General features: G+C 41.4%; 1 protein-coding gene across 1 annotated transcript in view; it reads right to left on the bottom strand.

Moving 5' to 3' along the window:
• The window catches only part of LOC101467506 (retinoic acid receptor beta), a 278,325-nt gene that overhangs the window by 207,312 nt on the left and 56,069 nt on the right, over positions 1-14,944 (bottom strand). The gene's annotated exons all lie outside the window — the stretch shown is intronic.

The following is a 14,944-nucleotide window of genomic DNA, read 5'->3' on the forward strand; positions in this document are numbered from 1 at the left end:
TATCTGACAACCACAAAATGTAAAGGGCAGAAATCTTGATAACCTTACATAGCAACACACTCCAGCTGTGGCCAAGTGTTTGCTCAAAAGGGGTTGTTTGATTGTTTTCTCCGTATTTACCATCAATAAAGTTCATCCTGTATGTAATTACTAATAGGTTACATTCTATAGGAATCTTTTTTTCTTTCTTTGCCTCTGACACATTCATTCACCCACCAAAATCACTGAATTTAGGTGTTCCAGTCACTTCCACAGCCACAGGAATCATAATTCAAGCACACAGGCATGCAGACTGCTTCTATAAACATTTGCTGTCAGGAGCTCAGCGAATTCCAGTGGTACAGTGAGAGGAATAGTGATAGTCCTGTGAATATGCCTTGCTACTAAATACTTCACAGTTAACTGTCAGTGGTATCAAAAGAAAGTAGTGATTGGGAACAAAACCAACTCAGCCACAAAGTGTTAGGCCACTTGAACTCACAGAGCAGGGTCAGCTGGTGCGTAGGGCACAGTTTGCTAACTTTCTACAGACAGGATCACTACAGACCTCCAAATGTTATGTGGCCTTTAGATTAGCTCAAGAAGAGTGGATAGAAGGCCACCACAGGACTCTAGAGCAGTGAACATGTGTTCTCTGGAGTGAAACTTCACTGACAATCCAATGGACAAGTCTGGGTGTGGACAGCAGTACTACTCTGACTTACACTGTACCAAGTGTAAAGTTTGATGGAGGGGGTGGGAGGGTTATGGTGCGGGGCTATATGACTGAACTCATGAACAACAATTCTTTTTTTTATAGATATGTGGTCCTCAGAGGACAACCACCACAAACATGTGCTTTATACAGTGGGGCAAAAAAGTATTTAGTCAGCCACCGATTGTGCAAGTTCCCCCACCTAAAATGATGACAGAGGTCAGTAATTTGCACCAGAGGTACACTTCAACTGTGAGAGACAGAATGTGAAAAAAAAATCCATGAATCCACATGGTAGGATTTGTAAAGAATTTATTTGTAAATCAGGGTGGAAAATAAGTATTTGGTCACCTCAAACAAGGAAAATCTCTGGCTCTCACAGACCTGTAACGTCTTCTGTAAGAAGCTTTTCTGTCCCCCACTCGTTACCTGTATGAATGGCACCTGTTTGAACTCATCATCTGTATAAAAGACACCTGTCCACAGCCTCAAACAGTCAGACTCCAAACTCCGCCATGGCCAAGACCAAAGAGCTTTCGAAGGACACCAGGAAAAGTATTGTAGACCTGCACCAGACTGGGAAGAGTGAATCTACAATAGGCAAGCAGCTTGGTGTGAAGAAATCAACTGTGGGAGCAATCATCAGAAAATGGAAGACATACAAGACCACTGATAATCTCCCTCGATCTGGGGCTCCACACAAGATCTCATCCCGTGGGGTCAAAATGATCATGAGAACGGTGAGCAAAGATCCCAGAACCACACGGGGGGACCTGGTGAATGACCTGCAGAGAGCTGGGACCAAAGTAACAAAGGTCACCATCAGTAACACACTACAACGGCAGGGAATCAAATCCCGCAGTGCCAGACGTGTTCCGCTGCTGAAGCCAGTGCATGTCCAGGCCCGTCTGAAGTTTGCCAGAGAGCACATGGATGATACAGCAGAGGATTGGGAGAATGTCATGTGGTCAGATGAAACCAAAGTAGAACTTTTTGGTATAAACTCAACTCGTCGTGTTTGGAGGAAGAAGAATACTGAGTTGCATCCCAAGAACACCATACCTACTGTGAAGCATGGGGGTGGAAACATCATGCTATGGGGCTGTTTTTCTGCCAAGGGGACAGGACGACTGATCCGTGTTAAGGACAGAATGAATGGGGCCATGTATCGTGAGATTTTGAGCCAAAACCTCCTTCCATCAGTGAGAACTTTGAAGATGAAACGAGGCTGGGTCTTCCAACATGACAATGATCCAAAACACACCGCCCGGGCAACAAAGGAGTGGCTCCATAAGAAGCATTTGAAAGTCCTGGAGTGGCCTAGCCAGTCTCCAGACCTCAACCCCATAGAAAATCTGTGGCGGGAGTTGAAAGTCCGTGTTGCTCGGCGACAGCCCCAAAACATCACTGCTCTCGAGAAGATCTGCATGGAGGAATGGGCCAAAATACCAGCTACTGTGTGTGCAAACCTGGTAAAGACCTATAGTAAACGTTTGACCTCTGTTATTGCCAACAAAGGTTATGTTACAAAGTATTGAGTTGTATTTTTGTTATTGACCAAATACTTATTTTCCACCCTGATTTACCAATAAATTCTTTACAAATCCTACCATGTGGATTCATGGATTTTTTTTTTCACATTCTGTCTCTCACAGTTGAAGTGTACCTCTGGTGCAAATTACTGACCTCTGTCATCATTTTAGGTGGGGGAACTTGCACAATCGGTGGCTGACTAAATACTTTTTTGCCCCACTGTAGAATATGATGCTGAATATTAAACAGAAATTGTGTAAACATTTTACATTTTTGAGGGTCCCCATGCTTCCAAGACCACCCTTCAGATACCAATTTTCAGGTATCTGAAAATTGTAATTAAGTTCAATTTAAGTACAATATCTGTACTTTCTATTCCTTACATTTTTAAAACAGGCTCACTGCATTTTGGTTTGACACATTTTGGGAGAGTTAATATGTCATCGCTGCCAGCCTTCAAACGTGAAGCCGATTTGAGCCTAAACAGTAACACATGAAAGGTTTGTGTAATAATCACCAGTGGGTGTCACATGAAAAGAGATGACGTGTGCCAAACTCAGGGGTTAAAAGTGGTTTTGTTGTTTTTTGTTTTTTTTTTCTTTTTTTTTTTGTGTCCCGTTTGGATCTTTAGCATCAGAATTGTTGTCTGAAGGCCAAGAAAGATGCCAAGCAGATTTACTTTACCAAGTGGATCATCATGGCCTTGCCATATTGGTCCATTTGATTGACCTTTATTATAATTATGAATTTATTTTATTTTCAGTTGCTACAAACGGGACAAACATGACTGGGGGATAGGACAGGGAGAAAGAATGAAAGAAAGAGAGGGAGAGAAAGAAAACCAAAGGGGAGAAGAGACGGTGAGAAGGGGGGGAAGAAAAAACAAACAAAACACCTGGATCACCTGTATGGAGAAAAAAAACAGAAGAGAAAGCAAACAACAAAGAGCAACATAATAAGAAAAACAGCACCATCACAATAAACTAGCTACCAGTAGATAACAGTAGATACTAAATAATAAACGATATTGTGCAGCACGCAAGATAGACAGCGCACAATGTGCTTTGAGGCAGCAGCCAAGAAAGCTGTAGTCCATTTGATCGACCTTTGTTGTTATTATTTATTTTATTTTATTTTCAGTTGTTACAGACGGGACAGACATGAGTGAGGGATAGGAAAGGGAGAAAGAAAGATGAAGGACAAGAAAAACAGAAGGGAAGAGGGACAGTGAGAAAGGAAACTTAAAAAGAGAAAGAAGAGAAAAAAATCTCCTGGATCAGCTGTTGAGAGAAAAAGAAGAGAGCAACATACTAAACACAACACCATCACGTTAATCTAGCTAAGTGTAAACAGCAGTAAATACTAAATACTGAATGTTGTTGTGTAGCACGCAGGACAGACAGCGCACAATGTGCTTGGAAGTAGCAGCCAATAAAGGTGTAGTTTATGTCTATGAACAGTGAACACCCGTGTGCACACCTGTGTGGATCAGCGCGCTCGTATTCAAAAGGTTTCCCCATGTAATGGTCTGCTAGAGGATGTAGAGAGCCATAGCCCCGTCCCCCAGGGCATGAAGCAGGCATGGAGGACATCCAGAGGCCCCAGAGTGCGAGAGCCCAAGGAGGACCACTGGAGGGGCATCCGTGCCACCCTCCTGGGAAGAGCTGAGGAGAGCCCCAGATGAGGGGTCACCCAGTAGCTACGGAGCAGAAGCCAGAGGGGGCCGGACAGGCGTGCCCGCCGGCTCTGCTGGCAGCCAGCTGTGCCAGAGTGAACCGAGCCGCAGGCCCAGAGGCCCGAGGGCCCCCTTTGCCCCGGAAGAGGCCTGACCGAGCATCAGGCGCCAGGCCCCGCCAAGTGAGCTGGTACATACCTGAGCGCCCATCCCCGGACACCAAGAACCACCAACGCACCGACCCCTGAGGGCATCAGTCACCGGCAGGGAGTGTGGTGAGGGGAGATAGGCCTCCATACTTTGGAGGGCCTGAGAGTTGCCAGAGAGGTGGAGTGCTATTGAACTTAATAATTCTCAAGCCCTGCAATTCTGCATCTGCTGAGCTGATAATGAAGACTGTGGTCAAACTCATGGAGACCAGCTAAGACAGGACAGAACAACCTCAAGTATGCCACAAGGGTACGACACCAAGAAACTATCAGCCGACTACCCTGCCTCAATACAACATGTAGGGTCCTTTAGGGCATCACAGCAACCAACACAAGCATCCACACAAGGACAGGTCAGAAAGGCTTTGAAAATAAAACCAAAGGGTCAAAGCACCAGGTCCTGGTTGATAGAACAGTACACCAGCACTATAAGACCAGACAGACCAACCTTAGCACCACCTGGATTGGCTACAAGAAAGCCGATGACTCACACATGGATACTGGAGTGCTTGGCACTGTACAAGACTAACAGTATGCTGATAACATTAAACAGGAACCCTGTAGGACTGTGGAAGACAACAATGGAGACAACTGGAAGACAATGGCAGAAGTCACTATCAGCTGCTTATTATACCAAAGCAATGCATTGTGCCCACTGGTGTTCTGCATAGCCTCAATCCTCTAAGCCAGCTCATAAAAACAGCTATGAATGTAGCTTCAGGAGCAGAGTGATCATGAGCCACCTGCTGTAGATGGATGAGGTCAAGCTGTATATCAGGAGTGAGTGAGACACACTCCCACTGATCTAACTCCATCAGTAAGATGCTAGAATGGCCCAGCCAATTATCTGACCTGACTCAAACTGAAAATCTATAGGAAGAGCTAAAGATCAGAGTTCATAGAAGTGGCCCACAGAACCTTCAGGGTTTGAAGACTGTGTGGAAGAATGAGCAATGCATGCAACTAGTTTCTCCACTTGAAGCTTTCATCACCAACAAAGGCTTTTGAATGAAGGATTAAATGAATTTATTGTCTGTTCAGCACTTCAATAGTGTTCAATACTCAGCTGTAAAACAGCCTGTTTCAGTTGTTTTCAATAAATTGCATTCTCAAAAAAAATTTTTGTCTCACGCCCATTTCTTCTGGTTTCATGCTGAAGCTCTACTTGGAACCTTGTTAAGATCCAACCATGCAAAATATGATTTTGTTGACATTTTTTAAATGGTCTTAAACCTTTGATCAGGACTGTGAAAATAAAGCTGAAGTGGCACAGGATGAACTCAACGGTGCAATGGATCATCATTCTCAATTTTGTCCAAGCAGTGAGCGCATGCAGTTCTGCCGCTTGAACCCAGTTAGTCATAATCCATGCAGTCTTTCATTTAGCGGGACGAGCGGTTGGTGTATTGTCATATGGAAATAAGAGGAGCTGATCAAAGCTCCCCTTCCCTGGATGAGCTCCTCATTTGTCTCTCCAAGGACTTCCAGCTTGCCAGCCAGTACAGCTCCTAATACAGATGTCTCAGTGCTCATGGCCAACCACCCACCATCATTAAAATTTCATACTGACACACAGACAGATTCCTGCGAGCACTACAGACTCCACTGTATCCACCCGCGTGACTCCTTCTCACCTGCCCTGCTGTAACTGGCTTAATGGACTTGTGTGAGGAGAGCTCCATGTGTGTTCAATGTTTTCAATGTGATCATTAAAGATCAGCAAGTTATATTACATTACAATCATTTCCTCTAGCTCTTCAGCCATCCATATTTGCCAGGAAAATGGGAAATAAGTTTAGCATTTCTTTTAGAAAAATAGTTTTTTATCCAAACGAGCTTGAAAGTCACCTTTATTCTTCAACAAATCCTGAACTCTCTAAGGCAAATGTTTTTTTTTAATTTATTCTAGTAGTCTTCAGGAATAGTTCTCCAGGCTTTTCAGAGGACAATGCAAAGCTTTTCTGATCCATTGAGTTTGATGCATTTTGTTCTGTTCTCTGTCAAATTGACCCCTGTTTCAATGACCTTGAGGTGTGGGGTATGGTGAGGCCAATCCATGACAGACTGTTCTATTGTGTTGATATGCTTTTATCATCTTGTTGGTACAAAAATGTAATTTTAAGCATGACGTTTTTATATATTTAACTAAAGAAATGCAAACAAATGATCGGTTCTACAAGAGGCTTTTGCTAAGAAAGTGCATATGGACATAATCTATACAATGTATTCTTTGCCACCTTTTCTGTTATGTAGAGACACGATAGCTGAACAAGTTAGATGCAATGTTTGAGTGATTTGTAGGTCAGTGTCAAATGGCTTAACAAGCAAACAAAAAAGGTTTGTCTGAAAATGGTCAGATACAAGGAAAGGATTGAAAATGAATGGAAGTGCAGCCAATATTCAAAGAAACCCTTTGAAAGGCCTTTAGAGAACCAATGAAACTATTACTCAACATAACAAAACAAAAACAAGAACATCTGGATCCTTATAAGTGAAACACTGAGGAAAACCTTTGCAGGAGACCAGACGCTTTTCATTCCATGCTCCTTAGAGTACGATGACCTGGATGACTGAGAACCTACAGTACATGGACATGTTCCTGTATCTCCTGTACTTCCCAACCTCTTTCAGCAGTACTTTACTGCACTTCCTCGTTTCATCTCAATACACACACACACAATACAAACTAGGGCAACGGTCAATCATTACATTACACAGGTTATTTTTCCTTATTCAATATATTGATTAGATTTATGCATAATTAACTACTAGCAGAATCACACATAGATATATTCTATTATAGCACTCTATTACTTGAACCATAAAAGGGCTGATATGAAGTATTTTATTCCACTTCTGAGTAGAATCGGGGGATCTCGTTCTCCTTGACAATTAGATAAGGTCTTCTTTATTTTATTAATTTAGAATGTTTGTAAATTCTTTATAAACGTGCTACACACTTTAGCTTTAAATAAACTGTCAAATAATGAAAATCATAGTTGTTTATTAGTAACATAGTAGCAGCTTAAAAGTCAGTAATAAATATAAGAGGATCTCTGCAGTAGGGCTGGGCCATTTTATACCGTTCACAGTAATACCGGTATAATGTTGGGCAACGATAAGAAAATGAAATATGGCGATAGAATATGGGTAAAACACGCATGTGCAGAGCCTTTGTTTTCATACACACATGGCGGCGAAAGCAGATCGTTGAATGAAACAGATGAACCTGAACTGGTTTGTAAAAATGCTGCAGCTTCACTGGTGTGGAACTGGTTTGGCTTTCGTCCGTCAGATACACAACAAAGCACTATTTTTGGTAGCGCATGCTAGCGGGCCGTCGTTATTACCGTATTGTTTGGAAAATACGGCGCACTTAAAATCAATACTTTGATTTTTCTGAAAGTCGACAGAGCCCCTTATAATCCCGTGTGCCTTATGTATGAACTCTGGTTGTGTTTACTGACCTGGAAACGATTTTATGTGCACGGCGCTCGAAAATCAGTGCGACTTTGCTAAGCTACAAAGCTGCACTGCTTGATGGATTGTTGGAGCGTTACAGCTGTCGTAGGCGGAGCCTCGCGGAGTGATACGTACTGTGCTTCAACATAATATTACCGTATTGTGTGTGTATAACCTCTTTTTAAGTTTTGTGGATATTACACATGGTTATGCTGAGGATGTGTCGGCCAGTTTCCACTGGAAATGCCTTTTGGTTAAACTGTCAGCAAAGAATTTGCATTTGCACTGTTAAAGTTTATATAACTTTAATGCAAAAAACAGCTGCTTGTTTAAGTGAAAATACATTGATGGGTTTTTTGCACTAATAAAGTTGTGGAGTTGTAAAGTATTTTGTCTAGTGTTAGTTATGTCGTCGGTTATATCGTTATCGCAAATTTATCGTTATCATGATAAATATTGTTGGTCATATTGCCCTGCTCTAGTGTGCATTTTCAGATGCTGCTCATAAACCAGCAGCATCTGAAAAGGCTGCTCCTCCTCAGCCTTGATGCCTCCCCCCCCCCCCTTCAAAAGCCAAATCAAAACCAAAAAAAACCTCCTGCTTTGATTAACAGTTAATGGAGAAGTTAAGACGCATGACAACTCACTGCTCCACGCAGTGATACCAGGATGAAAATCCATCAAGACATTTATTCCATCTTCTTCCCTATTGTTGTTCAGTCATAGCAGGAATGAGCAGGTGGTGCCTTCTGTCCTTTTGTCATTCAGCTGCAGTGCCAGGATCAAGGGGAAAGGAAGTGTCAAAGCTAAATTGGTGACATCTTCTGAAATGATACGCCCTGTCAAACCGACAGCTGGAAACAACAGATATTTTGTAAAGCGGCAAGGTTGACACATTTGAATGTTGTAGCTGTTAAACTGCTAATTTATTTCTTCACAGTTTTCTCTGGTTTATATAGAGAGGGAGTTCGGGGTAGCACTTTTGTTTTGTTTGGGTTTTTTTTCAGGGTTTAGGCAGCATGTGGTTGGAATAGATTGCCTTGGCTCACCCTAGAGTTTATGCTTTTAGTTTTTGGTGTTACTGGAGCAGCAGTAAACCTCACCTTAGGTTCTGAATTTGCGACTGGTCTTCTTGTTTTGGGGACAGCGAGGAGTCTCTTTTTAACCCTTATGTTGTGCTCCCATACCCTTAGACCCCGGTATAACAGCTAGCTTAAGCTTACAAATATAAAGAATATTAAATACAGTTTTGAAATTTATTAATAACAATAAAAATAGTTAATTAAATCATGAATTTGCTTTAAATCACTTTCTTTGGAAATTCAGTTTAGTAGCCACGCGCAGGCCTGACTACTGCCACTACGCCGTTACGTATTTAAAATACAAAATATGAGTAACTGTATTCCGTTACAGTTACCCTTTTAAAAGGTTAAGAGGGAGAAAAAGGAAAAGTACGAGCTGTCACCGAGCAGAAACGGGAGCTGGAAGCATGTAAATATAATAATAACCACTGCAGCCAAAAAGAGAGCCTGACGAGTCCAGCTGTAAGTAAGCTGTTAAGACTCGACTGTACACTGTGTTCCTGTTTTCCTCTGAAACAATAAGTTCCGTTGCAGCAGCCTTTCAACGCCTCTCTCTGTCTCTCGCTAGCAAAGTCGACCCAGACAACAAAGCAAAGCTAGTTTTCAGCTGCGAGCCCGACAAGAACCCGACATATCAGCCAGAGGTCCCTTTACTACGGTTCGGAGCCGCGGACCTGTTTTATATACGCGCGAAATAGTTTTCTATACGAGATCACTGCAAAAAGTGCAGCCTTACCTAATGTCCACCTACTGTTACTCATTTATATTAAGATTTAAACATGTAGCTGGTGTTGGTATGGAGAGTAACCTTCAGTAATAGTAATAAATCACACAGCAATAGTACATTCATGTAGTTGTAAAAAGCATGATAATATAATAGGTAATCCAAAGTATTCAGAATACGTTACTGTCACTGAGTAACGTATTCGGAATATGTTGCAAAATACATTTTGGGGCATGTAATAATAATAATAATAATAATAATAATAATAATAATGGATTGGATTTATATAGTGCTTTTCAAGGCACCCAAAGCGCTTTACAATGCCACTATTCATCCACTCTCGCATTCACACACTGGTGGAGGCAGCTACAGTTGTAATCTGTAATCTGTAATGGAATACATTTTAAAAGTAACCTTCCCAACACTGCAGAGGCATGACCCAGCCAATCAACTGACCCGAATCCAACTGAAAAATAAAAGGAAAGGACTAATGCTCAGAGTTCACAGAAGGGGTCAAAATAACACCTGAACAATGCAACTAGGTACTCTATACGGGATGTATCTTGAAGCTGTCATCATCAACAAAGGTGGTGTGTTAAATACATTTCAGTAAGCCTGATCAATACCTGTATCATCTGAACTATGGAACATTCAGTTTGACTGCATTTAGCTGGATGTGAGCAGACAGGCTGTCTCTGAACACCTCAGAGTTCACGCTGCTGCCTCTGTCCTGTGTCACATCGTTAATAGACACCAGTGTCCCAGTGCCACTGGCAGCCATGCACACCCGAGCCATCACTGTGTTTTACAGATGATGTGATATGTTTCCGATCACGAGCCGTTCCACACCTTCGTCATACTGTTTTCTTGCCATCGTTCTGGTTCTTGGTTTCATCTGTCCAAAGGATGTTTTTCCACAACTGTGCTGGCTTTTTTTTTTTTTTTTGGGTGGGGGGGGTGGGGGGGGGGTGTTTTTTCTTTTAAATCAAAGTCCAATCTAGCCTTTCTATTCTTGAGGCTTATGGTCGGCCTGCACCTTGCAGTGAACCCTCTGCATTTAGACTTGGACATCGATACAGCTACCTCTCCTGGAGAGTGTTGTTCACCTGGTTGTGATGGGGTTTCTCTTCACCGTGGAAATGATTCTGTGATCATCCACCACTGCTGTCTTCTGTGGACGTCCAGGTCTTTTTGTGTTGCTGAGTTCACCAGTGCTTTCTTTCTTTCTCAGGATGTACAATCTGAAGATTTTGCCACTCCTAATATTGCAGCAATTTCTCAGATGAGTTTTTTCTGTTTCCACAGTTTAAGTACGGCCTGTTTCACCTGCATGTAGAGCTCCTTTGACCACATAAAACATGTGTTCACAGCAGAATCTTCCAAACGTAAGCACCACACCTCAAATCAACTGCAGGCCTTTTATCTGCTTAGTTATAACACAGATTGAAATGAAGGGATTGTGTTAAAAATGCATTAGTTCATTTTTATGCAATCCTTTTGTTCAACCTTCACTTCAGCTACATCTGAGTTGTTTCACACGTTGTTTTCCAGTGTGTGCCTGTCTACTGTTTTGTATTTGTCCCACAAGACTGCATCTACAGTGGGGCAAAAAAGTATTTAGTCAGCCACCGATTGTGCAAGTTCCCCCACTTAAAATGATGACAGAGGTCAGTAATTTGCACCAGAGGTACACTTCAACTGTGAGAGACAGAATGTGAAAAAAAAATCCATGAATCCACATGGTAGGATTTGTAAAGAATTTATTGGTAAATCAGGGTGGAAAATAAGTATTTGGTCAATAACAAAAATACAACTCAATACTTTGTAACATAACCTTTGTTGGCAATAACAGAGGTCTTCCATTTTCTGATGATTGCTCCCACAGTTGATTTTTTCACACCAAGCTGCTTGCCTATTGTAGATTCACTCTTCCCAGTCTGGTGCAGGTCTACAATACTTTTCCTGGTGTCCTTCCAAAGCTCTTTGGTCTTGGCCATGGCGGAGTTTGGAGTCTGACTGTTTGAGGCTGTGGACAGGTGTCTTTTATACAGATGATGAGTTCAAACAGGTGCCATTCATACAGGTAACGAGTGGGGGACAGAAAAGCTTCTTACAGAAGATGTTACAGGTCTGTGAGAGCCAGAGATTTTCCTTGTTTGAGGTGACCAAATACTTATTTTCCACCCTGATTTATGAATAAATTCTTTACAAATCCTACCATGTGGATTCATGGATTTTTTTTTCACATTCTGTCTCTCACAGTTGAAGTGTACCTCTGGTGCAAATTACTGACCTCTGTCATCATTTTAGGTGGGGGAACTTGCACAATCGGTGGCTGACTAAATACTTTTTTGCCCCACTGTATATATCGCTTCTGTTTGCTATTTATTCCTGTTAAATAGCACTACTGGCATGGAGCACCTACAAAGGGCTATTCTATTCTGTTCATTTAAAATTTATTGTCATAAAGCAAAGAACCAAAATTAGAAAAACGTTTTCCAAATATTTATGGACCTAACTCAATATCCCGCCCACCAACAGGCGTCATGATGAAGAGATAATTAATGTTATTCACTTCACCTGTCAGTGTTCAAAATGCCTCACTGGTGTATATAATGGAACCTAACAGTAGCTGTTAAAATGTTGCTGATAATACTGTAAACCAGTGGGAAACTGTGAGAAGTCACATAATTAAGGTTCCAGCCAGAGTATAGTGTCAGAAATACTACTTCCTACTACTTTCCTAACAAAGGTAATAATGCACGGTTAGGCACAGAGAATGTTGTGCTGATAGACGCTGCAAAGTACTCAACTGAAATCAAAGGAAGATCCAGCACTTGAGAACAAGATAATCAGCCTCCAATCCCTCTCCTCTTTGATTGCAACCCCAGGGCCTTGAGTCGGTACAGGAGCACTCATTAAAAGCCTAACAGAGAGTCCAGAATGATCCTGGCATATTGCATCCTTTCTAACTTCATCCACAGTACATATACAGAGGTCTGTACGGTGGCTGGGAAGTGCAAATCACATTTACAACATCAACAACAAACATGTTGTCAATTTTTTTAGTTTTTTAATGTAAGTTTTCGGAAATGTTATTTTGTTGTTGATGTTGTAAATGTGATTTGCACTTCCCAGCCACCGTAGGTCTGAGAGGTAGACTAGCAGGGATTAAAACTCATGAAGCAAGTTTGTAGTGTTGAATAAGCTTAAGGTTAGAGAGAACAGCTAACAGTGCCCTGCTGTTTATATTTTGAACTTCCATATATGTTTCCCAAACAGCATTAAAACATGTTTAAAATTTCAGTATTCTGGGAACCTAAGTGAGTTATATTTGTATCTTCTAATAATCAGAATACTTTATGAATCCCAAAGGAAATTATCTATTATTATTTATTATTATAAATATGTTCAGTATTTTGTGCTTTGTCTGTTTTTTCCCGCTGAGAAGACTTGTTTGAGTTTCAAAGTATTTTTTAAATGCTTTGTATGACTAATAACTGCCTGCTTTACTGCCTGGTTTCAGTTATTGTGTAAATGTCCTGTTTATAAGGTTGGAGAAACCTGCAGTCAGCTGAGACTGAAGAAGTCACCTGATGATGATGAAACGTTTCTCCCACTGAAAACGTCCAGATGAACAGCATCAACCTTTTTGGGTGTTGCTGATTTACCCATGAAACAATATGAATGTAGCCTCTATTTATAATTCATTAAATCATTATTATTATAAAACTTCTATTAACTCACCAGCAAACAAATAATAATAATGGATTGGATTTATATAGCGCTTTTCAAGGCACCCAAAGCGCTTTACAATGCCACTATTCATTCACACACTGGTGGAGGCAGCTACAGTTGTAGCCACAGCTGCCCTGGGGCAGACTGACAGAGGCGAGGCTGCCATATCGCACCATCGGCCCCTCTGGCCAACACCAGTAGGGTAAAGCGTCTTGCCCAAGGACATAACGACCAGGACAAAGAGTACGGGGATCGAACCGGCGACCTTCCAGTTACAGATGCGCTTCCCAACCCCCTGAGCCACGGTCGCCCGCTACAAACAGCTAATTTGATAAACTGTATATGTTTAGCAAGTGACTGCTTGTAAGTATCACTTTTAGTTTGTCTTTAACAATCCAACGTGTTGCACGTCTATTTCATCCCATGTCTACTTGAAATGTGAATAACCAAAGTATATAATGACTGTGAAACTGTATTACTCTTCAGCACTATTGGAAAGCAATACAGTCCTGATAGATGTTTGAGTCTTATCACAGAATTATCATTATTTTTATGGTCAAATTAGAACAAATGTAATTAAATTGGCCTGCTATATAAAACAGCTTTAACTGTACTTATAAATTGTAACTACCTGTGGGAAATTCACAACAAACCAAAGTGACTGGGCACATATATAGTGGAAGTCTACACGCTTTCATTGACAGCAGTGGAGTTTCTTCAGGTCTATCGATGGCTGTTTCCAAGCTCCCTTTAGTGCAGCAGCTGCAGAGCTTAGATCCCACTAGAATATTATGAAACTGACCTAATTTTCAAGGCTTGCTGCAGGCAGTGAAATTGTGCCTTTTGTAGTTTTCATTTTAGCCTAAATAATTGATTCAACCCTCCTTTGCCTGTAATCTTTCATTTAGAATACCAGCCAGTGACAGACTCAAGGTTTGTGCCATTATAAATTAAAATGGATAAATGTGTAATAACTGCTGTTTCAATCAAATTTTAAACTCATGTGACATGATTTAAACTTCCTGGCAAAAAATTTAAAAGCCACATCTTAGTCATATGTATGCACTCATTATTTCTAGAAATGCGGGGGTTTAAAGTTAAACTTTAAATGCAACAAAGATAATAAGACTACTAACCTTTAGCCAAATGTGTCACTGGATATCTGACACATATTTGGTTCACTGTAAATCATGTACAACATGAAGCATGCCTGCCCAAAAAGAGGCCTGCTGGCTCTCTTCCCCATATGGTGGATATACACAACACCCAAAGTTTGTTTAGTAACTCCAGTCATGTGCTCACCCAGTGACCAGGGTCTGATGAAAGATTCAGAGTAAGATTATGGAAACTACCATTGCTGCTCATGCTTCTACTGTGTGTGCTCGTCTGATATCGCTTTCTGTAAATACAGCTCATGCTTCAGCTGTCTGCAGCAAGAAACCCACAGACACAGCTAACAGGTGGATGTGAGTGTTCTGCTGACAGCCCCTCAGCTTCCATCTCATTGAAACAACTTATCAGTGGAGAGAGGCCCGAGTGCCTCAAATGGATTTGACCAGTCGGAATTGAAACAACCATTTTAATATTACTCTGTAGGAGCTTCTAACTGTAGACTTTCTGTTTTCCTCACTGTCTTCCTGTGAGACATGTATCAAATCGTATTCAAAAATCTAAATGATCCACTTGTCAGCTCGACCCTCTTCCCACTGTGCTAGTAAAGCTTGTGTTCCCTCATTGGCTCCTCTCATAACTAGTATTATCCACTCTTCCCTTAACACTGGGATTTTTCCTCCATCCTTTAAAACTGCTTCTGTCACTCCGATTCTC

Source organism: Maylandia zebra, linkage group LG22, assembly GCF_041146795.1.
Source record: "Maylandia zebra isolate NMK-2024a linkage group LG22, Mzebra_GT3a, whole genome shotgun sequence".
NCBI classification, from domain to species: Eukaryota; Metazoa; Chordata; class Actinopteri; order Cichliformes; family Cichlidae; genus Maylandia; species Maylandia zebra.